Source organism: Amblyraja radiata, chromosome 2, assembly GCF_010909765.2.
Source record: "Amblyraja radiata isolate CabotCenter1 chromosome 2, sAmbRad1.1.pri, whole genome shotgun sequence".
In the NCBI taxonomy this organism is placed as follows: Eukaryota; Metazoa; Chordata; class Chondrichthyes; order Rajiformes; family Rajidae; genus Amblyraja; species Amblyraja radiata.
This window is the reverse complement of record NC_045957.1, coordinates 75845920-75865031: the sequence shown is the minus strand read 5'-3', so window position 1 is coordinate 75865031 and position 19112 is coordinate 75845920.

The following is a 19112-nucleotide window of genomic DNA, read 5'->3' as shown; positions in this document are numbered from 1 at the left end:
TTAAAACATTTTATGAGAGGAACAACCTATATTGAGCTGGACAAATATGTAATCGGAATAAAGGGTTGAATATTTTTAAGAGGAATTGTCTGGAAAGAAAGTGGCTGTCAGTTAAACACTAAATTTAGTTGAAAATGCTGACAATCTGAAATAAAGACAGGAGATACTCAACAATTGAAGCAACATGTGGAAAGAGAATTAATATTTGAAATGTATTACAAATTTCGCACAGCATTTTCTTGCTTTTGAATTGTGAAACACTGGTCTTTAAAGAACTACCTTTCATTTACATATTTCAAATTAATCTGATTTAAATTACTGTATTATAAACTGTAACAATTTTCTATAGTGACTCATGTCAGAGAGACTAAGTGAGTTATGTCACCCCTCTTGCAATTTCTATGCTTAAAATAAATCTTCCCTTCTAATGCTCTCATGCAGATAAGACCTTATCCCTGATTGTTTAAATATCACATACATTTTGAAAACAATTCAAGTAAAACACCTGGACACCAATTTTATGGAAAGGGGGATAACAATGAAACGTGCAGATGACCTTGAAATAGCATGTGCACAAAAATCTAGTGATCCCTGTTCAGACATCAGTTGCTTTTACAATGCTGGTTGTGGTTGAAATGGGTTGAAAGGGATTTGTGATGTTCAGCAACAGCAAACATCAACATTATATATTTTTTAAAGTGCTTAGACAGTGAGTCAAAGATTAAAGTACGATTTTTAGTTAATATTTTAACCATTTTCCAGAGCACAAAAAAAATGTTTGGAACATTTGCATAAGATTAAGATAGAATCCAAAATATAATGAAAAAAAAAACCGAAAAGCAAATACATATATAACTTTAAAATACCCTGTTCATAAACTCATCCCCAGTCAATGTTTGTGTTGTGTGCTGGTATATTGCCACTGAAATTCAGTTCCATTAAATTTAACTTTGATTAACTTTGGAAGCAGAATGCCATGTGCTGCTGCATCCAGATTGCTTGTTTAATGCTACTGACCAGCCAAGGTTTCTAGGGATTTATACTTGGAATTGTTTATATAAAGCAAATAAAACCCACCAGGTAAAATTGCTTTCTTAGGACCAAAATGTGTGCTGAGAAGTCATTTTGGCTGAGTATATCTCCATAAGCTCAAGTAGACTTCATTGCATGGGATTTTGAACTTTAATTAATAGTTACAAATGCCCAAATTTGTCATTAGATAGCTGTGCTGTAGTGTACATCAGAGAAGGCTTGCAAATCCACTAGATCTGGTTATGGCTGAATTATTGACAACAACTGGGGATTATGTGTTAAATCATACATCGACTTATATCCCAAAACTTCTGGCAGCTACATTACAGTGAGCACTACTGTTTTTGCTGTAATTACAATAACAGCTGGGTCATCGGAGGTTACATTTCCTTTGTTATCTGTGTTGTATCACAAGATGTTGCAGTTGACAAATTCTATTTCCATAATGCCCACAAGCATTCTTTTCCCATAAGGCTGATTTTTTTGTCGCTGAATATACAGTAATAAAGTATAATTACAGAATCCTTCAATATTCCTTGATTAACAACATAATTATTTGCCAATCTTCTCTTCAAATTACAAGCTGAGCTAATGGCTAGTAATGAATTCCTATAAGTCTGCTGGCATTGCATTAGGGTTAGCTGAAGGAATGGCTCACAGAATATCAGCAGCAACATCCCCTTAATTCTTTTTCATTCCTTTTTTTCTGGTCATCTAACTGCTTGCACCTCCCCAAGTTTGACTGTAGTATACCAATGGTGGGTGTAGTACACCCACCATTGGATTGACTGTCGTACAGAGCAGAGCACCAAATTGATGATGTGATGCACACATAGAAATTCAGAACAAGAGTAAACCACTCATCCACTCAGGAATTATCCATGGCTAGTGAGGCCATGGGTCATCTAGCTCTTATCCTTGATTATGTTGGTTGCTCCCCCGAAGCAGCATTAAATATAGACAGAGTTGATAGGGGGATCTGGGTTGGGGGTGGTGGCTGGTCAGTGTACTGGCTGTGCCTACAACTCTTTGCAATCTTACAGACCAGTTGTCAAACTAAGCGGTGATGCATCCCAATGCAATGTTTTCTACGGTATCATACGTTAAAAAATGATGAGGCCCTGGCATTGATCCCTGTGTCACACCACTCTGCATCTTGCCAACCATAAAAATACCCAGTTTTACTTATTCTCTGCTTCCTGTTTGCCAGCCAATATTATATACACGCCAATATACTACCTCTTATACCATAAACCTTTATTTCATGCAATCTTTGGTTTGGCACCTAATCAAATGCCTTCTGGAAATCAAACCATAGTTCGTCCATCAATTCCATTTAATTCACAGCGCATATAGAACTGCATTAGATTGTTCAAACATGATTTTCTATTCACAAAACCATGTTGACTTTGTCTGATTATCTTGAATGTTTTAAAATGTCTGCATTAATGTTATTAATAATAGCATCCGACATTTTCCCTGTGGCAGTTGTTAAGCTGACTGACCTGTTGATTCTGGATTTCTGTCCTCCACCCATTTTGCAAACCATCTATTTCTTTCATTCTGATTGAATCTTATCATGTCTAGGGAATTTTTGAAAAAGAAAACCTACACAACAATTGGCTTACTAGGCTCTTCTTTTAAGACGTGTGGATGAAGTCCATCAGGACCTGGAGGTCAGTCCATAGCTCCAGCAATTTAAGCAGCTCTGCTCCTCTGTTGATTGTAATTTTTCCAAGTCCCCCTTTCCCTTTCAATTAACCATTTGCAGTCGGTCTGGGGGTGTGGACTGGGGGAAAATACCCATTTAATTCATCTAGCATTTCATTGTTTTCCATTTTAATTTCCTTGACTTCCATTCTACAGAACAGCAGACACTGTCTTAAGTGGTGTGATTAACTAACTCCCAGTGCAATGTTTCCCTGCCCCATCTGACATGTTGCAGAGCCTGCAGCTCAGCCACCATCTCAACACCTCTGTGCGGGTGCTGCAGGAGCTGCAAACACTCACTATGCACGTGCTTTTATTTTGAGAGGGCTTATATACAAAAACAGGGATGTAATGCTGAGGCTCTATAAGGCGCTAGTCAGGCCGCATTTGGAACATTATGATCAATTTTGAGCACTATATCTGAGGAACGATGTGCTGGCTCTGGAGGTTCCAGATGAGGTTTACAAGAATGATCCCAGGAATGAGTAGGTTAACATATGATGAGCGTTTGATGGCACTCAGCCTGTACTCGCTGGAGTTTAGAAGATGGAGCGGGGACCTCATTGAAATGTGAAAGGCTTGGAAAGAGTGGATGTGGAGAGGATGATTCCACTAATGGGAGAGTCTAGGACTAGAGGTCATAACCTCAGAATTAGATGTTCTATTAGGAAAGAGCTTAGGAGGAATGTCTTTAGTCAGATGGTGGTGAATCTGCCATAGAAGGCTGTGGTGGCCGTCAGTGGATATATTTAAGGCAGAGAAAGATAAATTCTTGATTAGTACAGGTGTCAGAGGTTATGGGGAGAAGGCAGGAGAATGAGGTTCGGAGGGAGAGATAGATCAGCCGAGTAGACGACGGGCAGAATGGTCTAATTCTGTTCCTATCACTTATGTTCTTATGATCTTGCCCTGGACCATAGTGCTGCACAGAAGCTTCCACGGGAACCATCACTTTTCCCATCACTTGTCCATCACTTGTTTCATCACTTGCCTAATCCCTTGATCACAGCATCCATCAGCCATCCTTAATCTATATTACTAACTTAATTATATTACAAAGCTGGTTATTTTACCCTTCCATGTATTTAATCCCTTACTATCATGAATATACTGTATTTACCCTGAGAGACAGAATAACGTTTAAGTGCCTAACAGATGCTCCCCAAACCGACAGATTCCCTTCCCGACTCCGAGCACTCACTCAATAGTCACACTAACTAGGTATGTTACAATACTTACCTTCAGCGGCGCTGCAATTCTGCCATTGGCCGTGTGCGCGATATTGGCGCCTTTGAGGGGGGGGACGGGGTTAAAACGCGTTTTGTTCCTACCTTGTCCTAGAATATATTTGGTTGGAGTGCAAGCTTTTGCTGAAGAATCGTTCCGATGGGCGTTCTGTGTATTTTTTTTTCAAATCGCCCGACTAATTCAGTGCTGGAGTAATTTTAAAATCAGCTTCTAAAGCCGTCAATGCCGACAACGGGGGCGGATTTCAGGTACGGGACAGGTAAAAGAAAGCCGATTTTTAATGTATAAAAGTGGTCCTTAAGATGCCTTTAATTTACATTTTAAGTTGCGAAACGTTGATTTAGTCCCCAAACGAACAGGCAGTATTTTTCCTGCCGATATGGGGGTATAAAATCACCGCAAACTGCAACGTTCCAAATGATCGATTTCCTCAAAAACCCACTCGCAAGATAATTTAAATGGCCATTAATTTACAGGTATTAAACATTAAATTCCTTCCATTTGGCCTATAAATCCATGACAATGAGATTTAAAAATTATGTTATTGTGAATTCTTGTGTGAATGTTAGTTGGACACTTAGGCTATTTAAAAATGTTAATCTATTCTTAAGAAATTGATAGATGTTTAGATCTAGTAATTGAATTTTGTAATTAGCTACAATTAGGTAATTAACTAATTATATGCTTTAATTTCAAGTCATTGAAATAAGATTGTTTCAGAATGCTTCAAACTATAATACTGAAAATGTCTTTCAGTTCTCTTAATTTTTAAGAAAGTTATGGGCTTTTGACTGTCCTCGATCACAGCTTTTGTGTTAATGGAATGTCAATGGAAAAGCAATAGGGAACAAGATGCTAATTTCTGAGTATGTAAATGGCCATAACTTTTTTAATACTGAAGATATGAAAGTGAATTAGGTGTTAAATTAAACTTCTTTTTATGCTTTATCTGATGGGATAAATTACAGACTAGATTTTTAAAATCTCAAAATTTTGTAACATTGCTACACTAACCATAAACTCCTCACGTCCTGTTTTTTGTGTGCTCTTGTATAAACTCTTGTGGCCTCTGTCCACGACCTGTTTTTAAACTCAAGTTAAACTCTAGTCCCTGTTCCCAAATTGTTTTAAACTCAAAGTCTCTCATCCGCCACTGCTTTTACACTGATGGTCCAAACGTCTGAAACTAATGGGTAAAATGAATGGGTTTTAAAAGAGGCAATTCAATATTACTCTACATTCATGACTTCACTGTGTATGCGATTAGGTTTTCAGCCACTTGCCTTTGCAACATATTTTTCTCTTTCAACAGAACCTATTCACGGATGTAGTTTGGAGCAATATTTCTGCCTTGATCTATTGCTTTGATTCTGTAGAAGATAGGTAAAATCAGATTCTAGTTTTATTCCTTTAGGTTTTCAGCCAACATTATTATGATGGTGTTCAAGAAGGAACTGCAGATGCTGGAAAATCGAAGCTATACAAAAAAGCTGGAGATACTCAGCGGGTGCAGCAGCATCTATGGAGCGAAGGAAATAGGCAACATTTCGGGCCGAAACCCTTCTTCAGAACCTTCAGCCTGAAGAAGGGTTTCGGCCCAAAACGTTGCTTATTATGATGGTTATGGAAACACGCAAAACAACGTTCCTTCCATTGACTCCATCCACACCACGCTGCCTCGGCAAGGCCATCAGCATAATCAAAGACCAGTCTCACCCTAATCACTCCCTCTTCTCCCCTTTCACATCAGGCAAGAGGTACAGAGGTCTGAAAAAGCATACATCCAGATTCAGGGACAGTTTCTTCCTAGCTGTTATCAGGCAACTGAACCATCCTCTCATCAGTTAGAGTGTGGTCATAACTTCCCATCTATCATATTGGAGACCTTCAAACTATCTTTATACGGACATCACCAGACTTTATCTTGCACTAAACATGATCTATATTACTAAAAGTCTGATCTTGACCACTTCCTGTTGTTCTGTATATTGATTTTAGAAAAAATGCTGCCACTTATGGCTGTGATATTTGGCCATCTTACTCAGAGTCCCCGTCTGCTGCGAATGACAAGAGAATTTTTCCCATCTTTGAAAAATAAAAGAGTTATTAGTGTTTAACAAATATTGAGATTCTCTCTTCTGAAGGCCATGCCCCTTCCAGAGGGACTATAAAAACAGGAAGTGTTGAGTGCCTCGGTCAGTCACTGCAAGATGGGGAAGCAAGAGTGTCACGGCTCTCAGTCTGAGCTGTGAATAACACTGAACACATGTTCACTAAACTGTGAGTGTGGTTTTACTGAACGAAACCACAGCAAATGGTTGGTGGTGGTTATGGTTTGAACGAAAGCACAGCAAATGGTTGGTGGCGGTTGAGGTTTGAACGAAAGCACAGCAAATGGTTGGTGGCGGTTGAGGTTTGAACTAAAGCACAGCAAATGGCTGGTGGCAGTTGAGGTTTGAACTAAAGCACAGCAAATGGTTGAAACTTGACAACTTCCTGTTTGTACTGTATATTTATTTTAGATAAAACGCTACCACTTAAGGCTGTGATTTTTGGCCATCTTACTCAGTCCCCCTCCGCTCATCAGGTGCAGAGGATTCTTCCCATCAATGAAAAATAAGTGTTATAAGTGTTTAAAAAATGTTGAGAACCTCTCTCCTATCAATCACACTGGTGGGAGGGGGGAGGGATTATAAAACCCAGAAGTGTGGGTGTGGCTCAGTCGTTGCAAGATGGGGGAGGGAGAGGTCATGTCTCTGTCTGAGCTGTGAATCAACTGAACACACTGAATGTCTACTGAACTGTGAGTGTGGTGTTTATGTGGTGTTTTGTGGTGTTGTGTGGTTTTATGGTGGTTTCACCCTGCTTGAAATGGTATGAAACGTCATTTGAATTTGGTGGCCTTGCACCCTGCGTGAAATGGTACGAAACTGCATTTGAATTTGGTGGCCTTGCACCCTGCATGAGATGGTATGAAACTGCATTTGAATTTTGTTGCCTTGCACCCAGCTTGAAATAGTATGAAACTGCACTTGAATTTGGCGGCCTTGCACCCTACTTGAAGTGGTATGAAACTGCACTTGAATTTGGTGGCCTTGCATCCTGCTTGAAGTGGTACGAAACTGCACTTGAATTTGGTGGTCGCACCCTGCTTGAAGCGGTCGGAAACTGCACTTGAATTCGGTGGCCATGCACACTGCTTAAAATAGTATGAAACTGCACTTGAATTTGGTGGCCTTGCACCCTGCTTGAAATTGAATGAAACTGCACTTGAATTCGGTGGCCATGCACACTGCTTGAAATAGTATGAAACTGCACTTGAATTTAGTTGTCTTGCACCCTGCTTGAAGTGGCATGAAACTGCACTTAAATTTAGTGGCCTTGCACCCTGTATGAAGTGGTAAGAAACTGCACTTGAATTTGGAGGCCTTGCACCCTGCTTGAAGTGGTAGGAAAGTGCCTTTGTATTTGGTGGCCTTGCACCCGGCTTGAAATGGAATTTCAAGGAATAGCTGTGAGTGAGCTGCCAGCCCACCAGCCGTGAGTGAGCTGCCAGCACATCAGGCTTGAGTGACTGAGCTGCCACCCCAAGAATCCATTTGGCCCACAATGTCCATACTAGCCCTCTGTAAACCAGTCCCTTCAGCCCACAACATCCATACTAGCACTCCAGAAAGCCCCCCATCCCCCCCATCCCACTGGCCACCAATATTGGAATTGGTGGAGAGGTGAAATATTGCATTGTGGGACCAGCCCTCCCATGTGAACATAGGTCCCACTTAGTCTAGTACCTTATATATCTTGCATGCATACACTATGGACGGCTTGATTGTAATTATGTATTGTTTTTTCACTGACTGGATAGTATGCACCAAAAAGCTTTTAAGTGTACCATGGTACGTGTGACAATAATGAACTAAAATAAACTATGGAAATCCATGCACTCACTCATCTCCATTTTGCATTATTAGCTCAATATCACTGCCAATCTGCCTGCCTGCCAACTTGGTGATAAAGGTCTTTCTCAACTGCCATCTTCAACGATTTGGTAATGAGCAATAAGAAGCAGAGAAGATATGTAGGAAGGAGCTGCAGATGTTAGTTTACACCGAAGATAGGCACAAAATGCTGGAGTAACCTCAGTGGGGCAGGCAAGCTTCTCTCCAGAGATGCTGCCTGTCCCACTTAGTTACTCCAGCATTTTGTGTATAGAAGCAGAATAGATACTGACAGACATCTGGACAGCAGAGTGGTCTTGCCAACTTGCAAAATAAAAGCAAAATGTTTCAGCTGTTGGCAATCTAAAGTAAAAACAAAGAATTCTCTGATAATTGACCAGGCAGCAGCTGTGGAGATAGAAAGAATGTTCATGTTTCTGGTCATTCACTTTTCATTAGTAGAATAAGGTTGAACTGAAATAAATTTTAAGTGAGAGACGAAGAGCAGACAGACCAAAAGATGTTGATAAACCAAATTCCAGGGGTGGGAAAAATGGCACAATTAGTTGCTGTGCCAGCTCAAAAAGAGAAATAAAGCCTAATGAATAATAAAAGGTATTCCTGTAGAAGGTGTAAATAGGTGGAAACAAATAAAACCTGAGATGCCAGAGGGGCAGAGGTACAAGGTTTGATTATCCGGAAATCAATGTTGAATTGAATTCAAAATCAATCTTGTCCAGAGGGTGTAAGGTGCCAAGTCAGAAATTGAAGTATTGTTCTTTCAGCATACATCGACTTTCACTGGATCACTAACTGGAGGGGGACCAACATTCTGGTCGGCAGGTTTGCTAGTGCTACATGGGTGGGTTTAAACTAAATAGCGGGGGGGGGGGGGGAGGAGTTGACAAATTGGGAGTATAAGGATGGAGTTAAAGGGGAAGAGAGTACAGGAAAAGTTACGAAGGACACCCAAATTAATGGGACGGAAAGTTCAAGAAGGGATAAGAGTTATGTCAGGTGAAATAGGAACCAGTGTGAGAGGGGTGGTGAATACCGAATTAAAAGTGTTATATATGAATGCGCAAATTATAAGAAATAAAGTGGACGAGCTTGAGGCTCAGTTAGAAGTTGGTAAGTATGATGTTGTGGGAATTACTGAGACATGGCTGCAAGAGGATCAGAGCTGGGAACTGAATATTCAGGGGTATACGTCCAACCGAAAAGACAGACAGGTGGGCAGAGGGGGTGGGGTGGCTCTGTTGGTAAAGGATGAAATTCAGTCCCCTGCGAGGGGTGACATACAATTAGAAGATGTAGAGACATTGTGGATAGAACAGAAAATGTAAGGGTAAAAAGACGCCAATGAGAGTTATCTGTAGGCCCCCAAACAGTAGCCTGAAGATAGGGTGCAAGTTGCACAAGGAGTTAAAATTAACATATAACAATGGTAATGCTATGGTGTTTATGGGAGATTTCAACATGCAGGAAGACTGGAAAAATCAGGTTGGTAATGGACTCCAAGAAAGGGAGTTTGTAGAGGGCCTCTGAGATGGATTCTTAGAGCAGCTAGTACTGGAGCCTACCAGGGAGAAGGCAATTCTGGATTTAGTGTTGTGTAATGAACTGGATTTGATAAGGGAACTCAATGTAAAGGAACCAATAGGAGGTAGTGACCATAACATGATAAGTTTTAATCTACAATTTGAGAAGGAGAAGGTAAAATTAGAAGTGTCAGTATTGGAGTTGAACAAAGGGGACTATGTTGACAGGAAATGGACCCTAACAGGGATGACAGTGGAACAGCAATGGCATGTTTTTACTGGGAATTATCCAGAAGATGCAGGGTCAATTCATTCCAAAGAGGAAGAAAGATTCTAAGGGGAGTAAGAGGCAACAGGGGCTGACAAGGGAAGTCAAGGACAGTATAAAAATAAAAGAGAAGACATATAACATGGCAAAAATGAGCGGGAAACCAGAGGATTGGGCAACTTTTAAAGATCAACAGAAGATAACTAAAAAGGCAATACGGGGAGAAAAGATGAAGTATGAAGGTAAGCTAGCTAAGAATATAAAGGAGGAGTGTAAAAACTTCTTTACGTTACATAAGACAAATGTGGGTCCCTTGAAGACAGAAACAGGTAAATTTATTATGGGGAACAAGGAAATGGCAGACGAGTTGAACAGGTTCTGTCTTCACTAAGGAAGACACAATCTCCCAGATGTACTAGGGAACAGAGGACCTAGGGTGACAGAGGAACTGAAGGAAATTCTCATTAGTGAGGAAATGGTGTTGGGTAGACTAATGGGACTGAAGGCTGATAAATCCCCCGAACCTGATGTTCTGCATCCCAAGCAGAGGCGTGTGGTCAGGGGAGGCAGAGCCTCACCTGTCATACTCCCAGTGAAAATAGCTGTTAAGAAAAGTAAAGAAAAATAATAATAAAATAAAATAAATATAAAGGTTTTTCCACTGATCTGTTAAAAATGTAATTTCTATATGAATCTGATCATTTTTTATAGTCAAAATCGCCAAATTTGAGCAGATACAGGGAGAGACTAGAGGTGAGGCAGCGACAAGCTGAGCCTCCCCTCTGATTCCGCAACCCCTCAGAAACTGGTTGGAGCATGCGCAATAAGCGTGTGCTTGTTACTGTCTCTATGTATGTCACCAATGTAATGTTTGTAAACCCCTTCATTATATGTCCTCGCCTTCCATAGTCCAGATAGCTTATTTCACGTATAAATATATTAAATTTTGGCTCGCTGGTCTCGTCATAAAACTGCAATGAAAAAGCACCAGGGGAGGCAGCGATCACATCTGCCTCACTGAGGGGGCGTGTCTTGAGCCCAGTGGAGGGAGAGCGAGCGTCAATTACATAGGCTCAGCCCACGTCATTGACGCTACCTCACTCTCCCACCACGTTAGCTAGCTTCAGCAGCGGCGGAGCAGCACTGGATTCCACCGCTGGCAGTGCAGACTTTCGCTGACTGGTAGGTTGATCCGTTGATTTGTATCGGCCGACCCTGAGGCTCCGGGCCGCTGAGAGCTCCCAATCGGGCCCCGCGCATAAGTGGGCTCCGCGCTGGAGTAATGTACTCTTGGCTCAGGTAGATCTACCCCGGGTGGAGGGGGGAGAGAGGGGTGGAGAGAGAGTGGAGGGGGAAATAAGGGGTAGACGGGGAGGGGGTGTGAGGGGGAATGGAGACGGAGGAGAGGTGGGTCCTTCGCTAATGGTCCCGGGGCAACGCTCCCACCCCTCCAGTCGCCGTACTTCATGCACACAGCCTCCACCCATCTCTCTCCCCGGGGAGACGCGGTGATCAATACAGGGAGTGCCGAGCCACTGATACTAGCCAGTGCCTCCCCAGCCATTGAGCTCACCACACGTCACTGATCCCAGGGTACTCCAGGAGGTGGCTCTAGAAATTATGGATGCATTGGTGATCATTTTTCAATGTTTTATGGATTCTCGATCAGTTCCTGTGGATTGGAGGGCACCAAATGTTATCCCACTTTTCAAGAAAAGAGGGAGAGAGAAAGCAGGGAATTATAGCCTGATATTGGTGGTGGGGAAGATGCTGGAGTGGATTATCAATGATGTACTAGCGGCGCATTTGGACAGCAGTTACAGTATCAGCCCAAGTGAGCATGGATTTAAGAGGGGGAAATCACGCTTGGCAAATCTTCTGGAATTTTTTGAGAATGTAACAAGTGAAATGGACAAAGAAGAACTAGTGGGTGTAGTTATCTGGATTTTCAGAGAGCTTTTGATAAGGTTTCACACAGGATATTGGTGGGCAAAAGTGGAGCACATGGTATTGGGGGTAGGTATTTACATGGATAGAAAATTGGTCGGCAGACAGGAAACAAATTGTAAGGATTAACGAGTCCCTTTCAGAATGGCAGGCAGTGACTAGTTGGGTGCCCCAAGGCTCGTTGCTGGGACCACAGCTATTTACAATATACATTAATGATTTAGATGAAAGAATTAAAAGTAACATTAGCAATTTTGCAGATGACACAAAGCTGGGTGGCAGTGTGAACTGTGAAGTGGATGCTATGAGGGTGCAGAGTGACTTGGACAGGTTGGGTGAGTGGGCAGATCCGTGTTAGATGCAGTGTAATGTGGGTAAATGTGAGGTTATCCACTTTGGAGGCAAGAATGGAAAGGCAGATTATTATCTAAATGGTGTCAGATTAGGAAAAGGGGAAGTGCAATGAGACTTGGGTGTCCTAGTACATCAGTCACTGAAAGTAAGCATATAAATCAAGTCAAGTTTATTTGTCACATACACATACGAGATGTGCAGTGAAATGAAAGTGGTAATGCTCGCGGACTTTTGTGCAAAAAGACAAACAACCAAACAACCAAACAAACTATAAACACAATCATAAACACACATATTCTTTTACATAATAAATAATGGAAGGAAAAATGTTCAGTAGAGTTAGTATCAGTAAGTACAGAGTTTAAAAAGTCTCCGTTTGCCCTGGAGTTTAGATTTAAGAGGGTTTCCCTGTCATACTTTGTTAGCACTAGGGAGTTAGAACTTAGAAATAAGTTAAAAAGGAACATAAAAGTTAAAAACACACACAATTTTCGTGGAGCTGCCACAACGGCGACTGGGCAGGGCCGCGCCATGTTTTTTTGTATAAGTACAACAGGCAGTGAAGAAACCTAATGGCATGTTGGCCTTCATAACGAGAGGAGTTGCGTATCAAAGCAAAGAAGTCCTTCTGAAGTTGTACAGGGCCCTGGTGAGACCACACCTTGAGTATAGTGTGCAGTTTTGGTCTCCTAATTTGAGGAAGGACATCCTTGCTATTGAGGGAATGCAGCGTATGATCACAAAGTTAATTCCTGGGAGGGTGGGACCGTTATATGATGAAAGAAGGGAGCGACTGGGCTTGTATTCACTGGAATTTAGAAGGATGTGAGGGGATCTTATGTGAGGGGATTGGATACGCTAAATGCAGGAAATGTGTTCCCGATGAAGGGGAAGTCCAGAATCACGGGCCACAGTTTAAGAATAAGGAGTAGGCCATTTAGTACTGAGATGATGAAAAACTTTTTCACACGGAGAGTTGAGAATTTGTGGAATTCTGTGCCTCAGAAGGCAGTGGAGGCAGATTCACTGGATGCATTCAAAAGAGAGTGAGATAGAGCTCTTCAGGCTAGCGGAATCAAGGGGAGGAAGGCAGGAATGGGGTACTAATTGTGGATGATCAGCCATGATCACTGAATGGTGGTGCCGGCTTGAAGGGCCGAATGGCCTAATCCTGCACCTATTTTTTATGTATCTATATATCTGAATGAAAGTCAGAGAGTAGAAATGTAATTACGCTCCCCCCTCTCCCCCCTCCCCCCCCCTCTCCCCCCTCTCCCCCCTCCCCCCCCCCCTCCCCCCTCCCCCCCCCCCCCCCCCAGTCTAATTCAGTAAAAACACTGACTCAAGCACTGGACCAACTAATATTTATTTTTAGAACAAACACAAATTCCCCTATACGATACCTAAACCATCACGGGTTCGATTCTTGTCTCTGCCTGGCTCGTGCAAGCAGACACTCCCCTAAAGGTCACGCAGTCCCAAGCGCCCTTCGAGATGATCGACTCCAATCTAAAATGGGGCTACCTTTTATAGGTCCACGAACCTTGAGGGGCCTAACTACATAGGGGTGGTCCCCAAACAATCAAATCATACATATCAATTACATCAATACAAAATTGACAGTTCCCCAACCCAATTACAGAAAGTCTTAAACAATGTTTCTTACAGAAGCTTCTGGAACAAAGCTAGTCAACTGAATAATGCAACATTTACCCTGGAACACAAAACAATTCTGCCAGGGCTTAACACTTTCGCCATTCAACATACAGCAGGGTAACTGTCTTGCAAAATTATTCACATTATTTACAATTCCTTTGCAGCAATCCGATCAAACTCATGCATTTACAATACCTTGGAGGTCCTTTGCAAGATTCTCATACATACTAACAATTGCAGATATACTTTGACCTTTCTTATCTGAAGCACTGATCTGGGACGTAGTCTTCCTGGCACCAGCTAGCAGCCTGTGTCTTCATAAACAGAAATACAGAAATGGCCAAAAATGCCTTGTGGATGCATGAATCCTCTGGTTTATTTTGGCTCTATTTTGGCCAGGATTTACAGAAACAATAAAGTGCAGATGTTGGTTTACCAAGGAGAGACACAAAATGCTGGAGTAATTCAGTGGATCGGTCAGAACATGGTTCTCTGCCATCCCTAGAGAACTTGTTTTGGGTTGCGACCCATTTCCAGACTGATTGCAGGGGTGAAGGATAAGAAAGCTAGAAGAGTGGAGGAGCAGGACAGAGCACAGGAACACAGGTGAAGGTTTAATTTTTGATAGGTGGATATTACCGAGATCAGAGATGAATACACACAAGGTATAATACAAAAGGATTAGATGGATGCAAATTGTGAAGCTAGAGGTTTGATGTTGTGAATTGTGTTGTTAGGGGAAGGAATGTATGTGGAGGGGAAAGGGAGGTGACAGATAGGTGCAAGGTATGGAGAGGGAAGAGGAAGAAATTGGGTGGTTTATGGGAGAGAAAGTGGAGAGGGGGTGTTTGGTATATTCCCCATAAAGTTGGGGAGCTCAATGTTTATACCATTGGGTTGTAATTTACCCAATAATCTGTTTGTGGATTTTGGGGAAGAGATGGAAGTGGGTAGTGCAAGGTTGGGGAACTATAAGGTTGCAGGCTGTGGAGGGCATCTCGCCAGAGGTGGTGGGATCGGTAATAATCTGAGAGATGATGGCCTGGTGTTCATCTGTGAAATCATGGCCAAGGGGTAGGTATGAGAAGCTGTCAGAGAGCTAGTGCTGGCCTCAACACAGAAGACATCAGCCTGCCAGACTACAATGGCACCTCCCTCAGCGGGGGGTTTAATGGCAATGTTAGGAATGTTGATGAGTGATTGTAGTGGGTAAGGGTTGAGAAAGCAAGATGGTTGATGACATAACAGATATGCACAAATTGAATGCAATAGTTCCATATTTTATAGACCTCAATCAAATCTTCTCAAATCCCATGTTTCTGTACTTAGAACTTGGATCTGTAAGACCATTTCAAACTAAATGGCAAACTGGTGGTCTTTTTGCTTTTCCACGGACCCCAATCTTCCACCAACCTTCCCACCCTGTCTCAATGTAACCACCATCTCTGTAGATCTGCATTAATGGATACTGAGTATCTACTATAGCAGTGATCACTTGGGAAGGTTTATTGAAGGATTTGTCTAATTTGTTGACAATGATGTAGAGACCAATCAATCAAATAATTAAAGTCTAATTGTGTGATTAACAACATTCAGAAATTTAACATTTGATTATCTTGATTGGTTCAGTCCTTCTTTCCCCTGGGATGCAAATGTTGGTTTCTGCATTGCTGCAGACAAGAAAGAACAAAGTAGGAAATGCAACTGTTTCAAACGATTGAATGTACATCACACATGACAATAACTAAACTTTAGACTCAATTTTCCTGATTTTATTATGTTCATAATAACAAGATGCTCAGTGTGTTGCCAATTATTTGGTGATATAAACATCATCAAACTCCTTCTGCCTTTAAAAATATCTCAAATTGGAAAAGATACATCTTATATCCTATGAGATAAAAACCACTGCTGAACAAAAACTGAGAAAATAACTGTCTTCTGATTAACACAAAGAACACAAATAACTTTAATTTCTATCATGGCCAGTATAATATATCTGAGTGAACAACATGCTCATTTTCTGTCAAACCTTTGCGACAATTCATTATCAAAGGATTGATCTCTGAGCTCTCTTACAAATTTTCCCCACTTTATCTACCAGTGTTAGTTTATCCAGAATGATATGAGGTTGGTTTACTATGCACTCAGTGCTTCTTCCTTACACCGAGTCAAATATAATGACACAACCTTTCAATGACCCACTGTGCGTAGCCCACAGTAATACAAGCAATATTGATTGCTGCAATTCAAGAACTCAAGTTGCTCATACATACAGTAGTTGTACAATGGCTGTCTTTGCCACAACAAATGCAAACATTTCTAAATCTTCATTTTGCATTTATCCAATTACAGACCATGTAAAACTTTGGAGAGGAAATTTAGGAACTTCAGAGAGTCTCTATAAATGTCGTATCTAAAATCGTCCCACTGTAGTAATGCAAAATAATATCAAATATATGTGTCAGAAGGAACTACTGGTTTACTCCAAAGATAGACACAAAATGCTGGAGTAACTCAGCGGGACAGGCAGCATCTCGAGTGAAGAAGGGTCTTGACATGAAACATCACCCATTCCTTCACACAAAGATGCTGCCTGTCCCGCTGAGTTACTTCTGCAATTTGTGCCCATCCAAATATGTGTTATGCATTAATACAGAATTTGACACGGTCAAAATTAACAGCGAAAATTTCCTTTCAATTCACCGGTAAAAAATCAAACATCATTAACTTATTTGATTTTATCTAAATATGCATTTGTGTCATTTCTTGTCTAATGATTTAGTATTGCCACTTCCCATTTGGGAATGACTTGGTTACATTTTGAGATGTTTATTTTGATGGTTATTGTCCTATAATTACATTTCTGCTTAGCAAGGGCGACTCCTTAACCATTATTATTATGCATTCTAAAAAGATAATTATGATGATCATTTGCATCACTAGACAGTTTTTTTTGTGCAAAATTCATTCAGATTGCAATCATGGAAAAATATTACCTTTAATTTACCTCCATAGTAATGACTTTGATAGCTAAGTAATTCTTAGGAATACAATATGCACCATAAAATTGCACTGCATCTTAACCCCCGATAAAAATGTATTTAAAAATGTCGTAATAGTACAGGCCTCACTGAATGGAAACTGTTAGGTAAACACTCATAACAAAACGCAATCCACCTAATGAGAAATAAATTACTGATTACTGATGAGTGACAGGATGTAGTTACTCTTGCACAAAAGCTAAATTATTAACATTTAAATTTAAATTAGATCTTGAATTTTAATTAATAAAGCCAGTCTACTAATTAGCTCTGCAACTGCATTTAAAATTGCAATTAAAACTTGAGGAGATGTATTGCTTTCAGTAGGATGTTGGGCTTTGCTCACAATTATAAAGCAAGCAAGTACGATGTAGATTCCATGGATAGAGATGATTTGACCTTTTCTATTTCACAGTAATTTTACACTTACTGTTTTACAAAAACAAGCAATGAACAGTAATTACTGCCTAAGAGAGCTTCATATAATATAATGTATCTGCTGAGAAGTGAACCATGCAGAAGAGAAGCTGCATAGATAGGGAGAGACAGATACAAAGCAACATATTTTTAAAATATCTTAAGTGTACTCTTGGATAACTGTTATATCTATGTGTCATGAGGTTTCTTTTAAACTGTGATCTCTCTTTTAATGTGATTTGCCCAGCAAAATGAGCATTACATATTTTCTTTTTATTCAGTGAACATTGTGTTTCAGAATTTTTTTGTGGTTTCAGATACATTTCACTGGTTAATGGAGTTTAATACAGATATATACGTGGTGTTTCAATTTGGGAAGCCAAACCATGGCAGGACCAACCCAGTGAATGGCAGGGCTCTTGGGAGTGATGTAGAGCAGAGGGATCTGAAGAAGGTTGTTGGCCCGAAACGTCACCTATTCCATTTCTCCAGAGATGCCGCCTCATCCGCTGAGTTACTCCAGGTTTTTGTGTCTATATTCAGGACCTAGGAGTGCATGCACATAGTTCCTTCATCAGTCAGATTATTGAGGATAGAAATTGGGAGGTAAGGCTACAGTTGTCTTCTTCAGTCATGGTGCTGAGTCAAGAAGTTAGGATGTTATGTTATAGTTGCACAAGACATCGGTGAAGCTACATTGGTAGGAAATATGTTGTTAAACTGGAAAGGTACAGACAAGGTGTATGAGCATGTCGCCAGGACTCGAGGGCCTGAGCTGTAGGGAGAGATTGAGTAGGCTAGGACTTTATTTGTTCTAGTGCAGGAGGATGAGGGGTGATCTTATAGAGGTGTATAAGATCATGAGAGGAATAGATCGGTAAAAGTAGGGTAGTCTTTTCTCTCGAGTAGGGGAATCAAGAACCAGAGGACATTAGTTCAAAGTGAGGGGGGGGGGGAAAGATTTAAAAGGAACCTGAGGGGCAATTTTTTAACACGACAGGCTTTAGGTATATGGAACGAGCTGCTGGAGGAGGTAGTTGTGGCACGTACTATCACAACGTTTAAGAAACATTTGGACAAATACATGGATAGGATAAGTTTAGAGGGATATGGGCCAAAACGCAGGCAGGAGGTACTAGAGTAGATGGGGCATGTTGGTTGGCATGAGCAACTTTTGCGGAAGGACCCATTTCCTTGCTGTATTAATTGCCATTAATTGCCATCAAGAGGTACCGAAAAATGTGCTTGTTTATAAATTCCTGACCCAAAACCTTGTCTGTCCATCAATCTGATAAAGGGTCCTAAACCAATGTTGCTTGATCCGTAAAGTTCCTCCAGCAATTTTCTATTTGCTTAAAATCTAATTGTTCTATTTAGATGTCCCTATACATCCTCCCTCACCCCCATCCTTTGGGTCTTTTTTTGTAAACAAGCATCTGCAGTTTCTGTTTTTTACATTTTACTTTTAAACTTCAGGGGTAATATATGTAGCTTAATTTAAAACCTTTTGGCTTTATTTTTATATAAATCATGAAGAAACTCAATACTCTGTCTCCCAAGACAATGGGCAAAGGATTTTGCATCATTAAAACAATGCTAATAATTTAAAATAGGTTTGTAATTCCTTTACTTTTGACTGGAGAGAATGAATAAATCATTATTTCACCTGTATTGTTCAAGTTACCACTAGTTACTGCTCTCAAACCTTTGAGAAATAGTTTTGAAAAAATATTCAGGGAAACATTTCTGTCAGTATCTAATGACGAGAAAAGAATATGGTTGAATATGATTCTCAGTCCTTCAATTAGGTTCCATGGAACATTAAGTCACAGAATCATAGCCATTTAAGACATGAGAGGAGGTTATTCCGTCCTTTCTATCCATGCCATCCTAAAATGGTACTCTTTAGCTTATTCCTAATTCTGAGTGCCCAGTCAGTAACCTCATAGTTTATAGC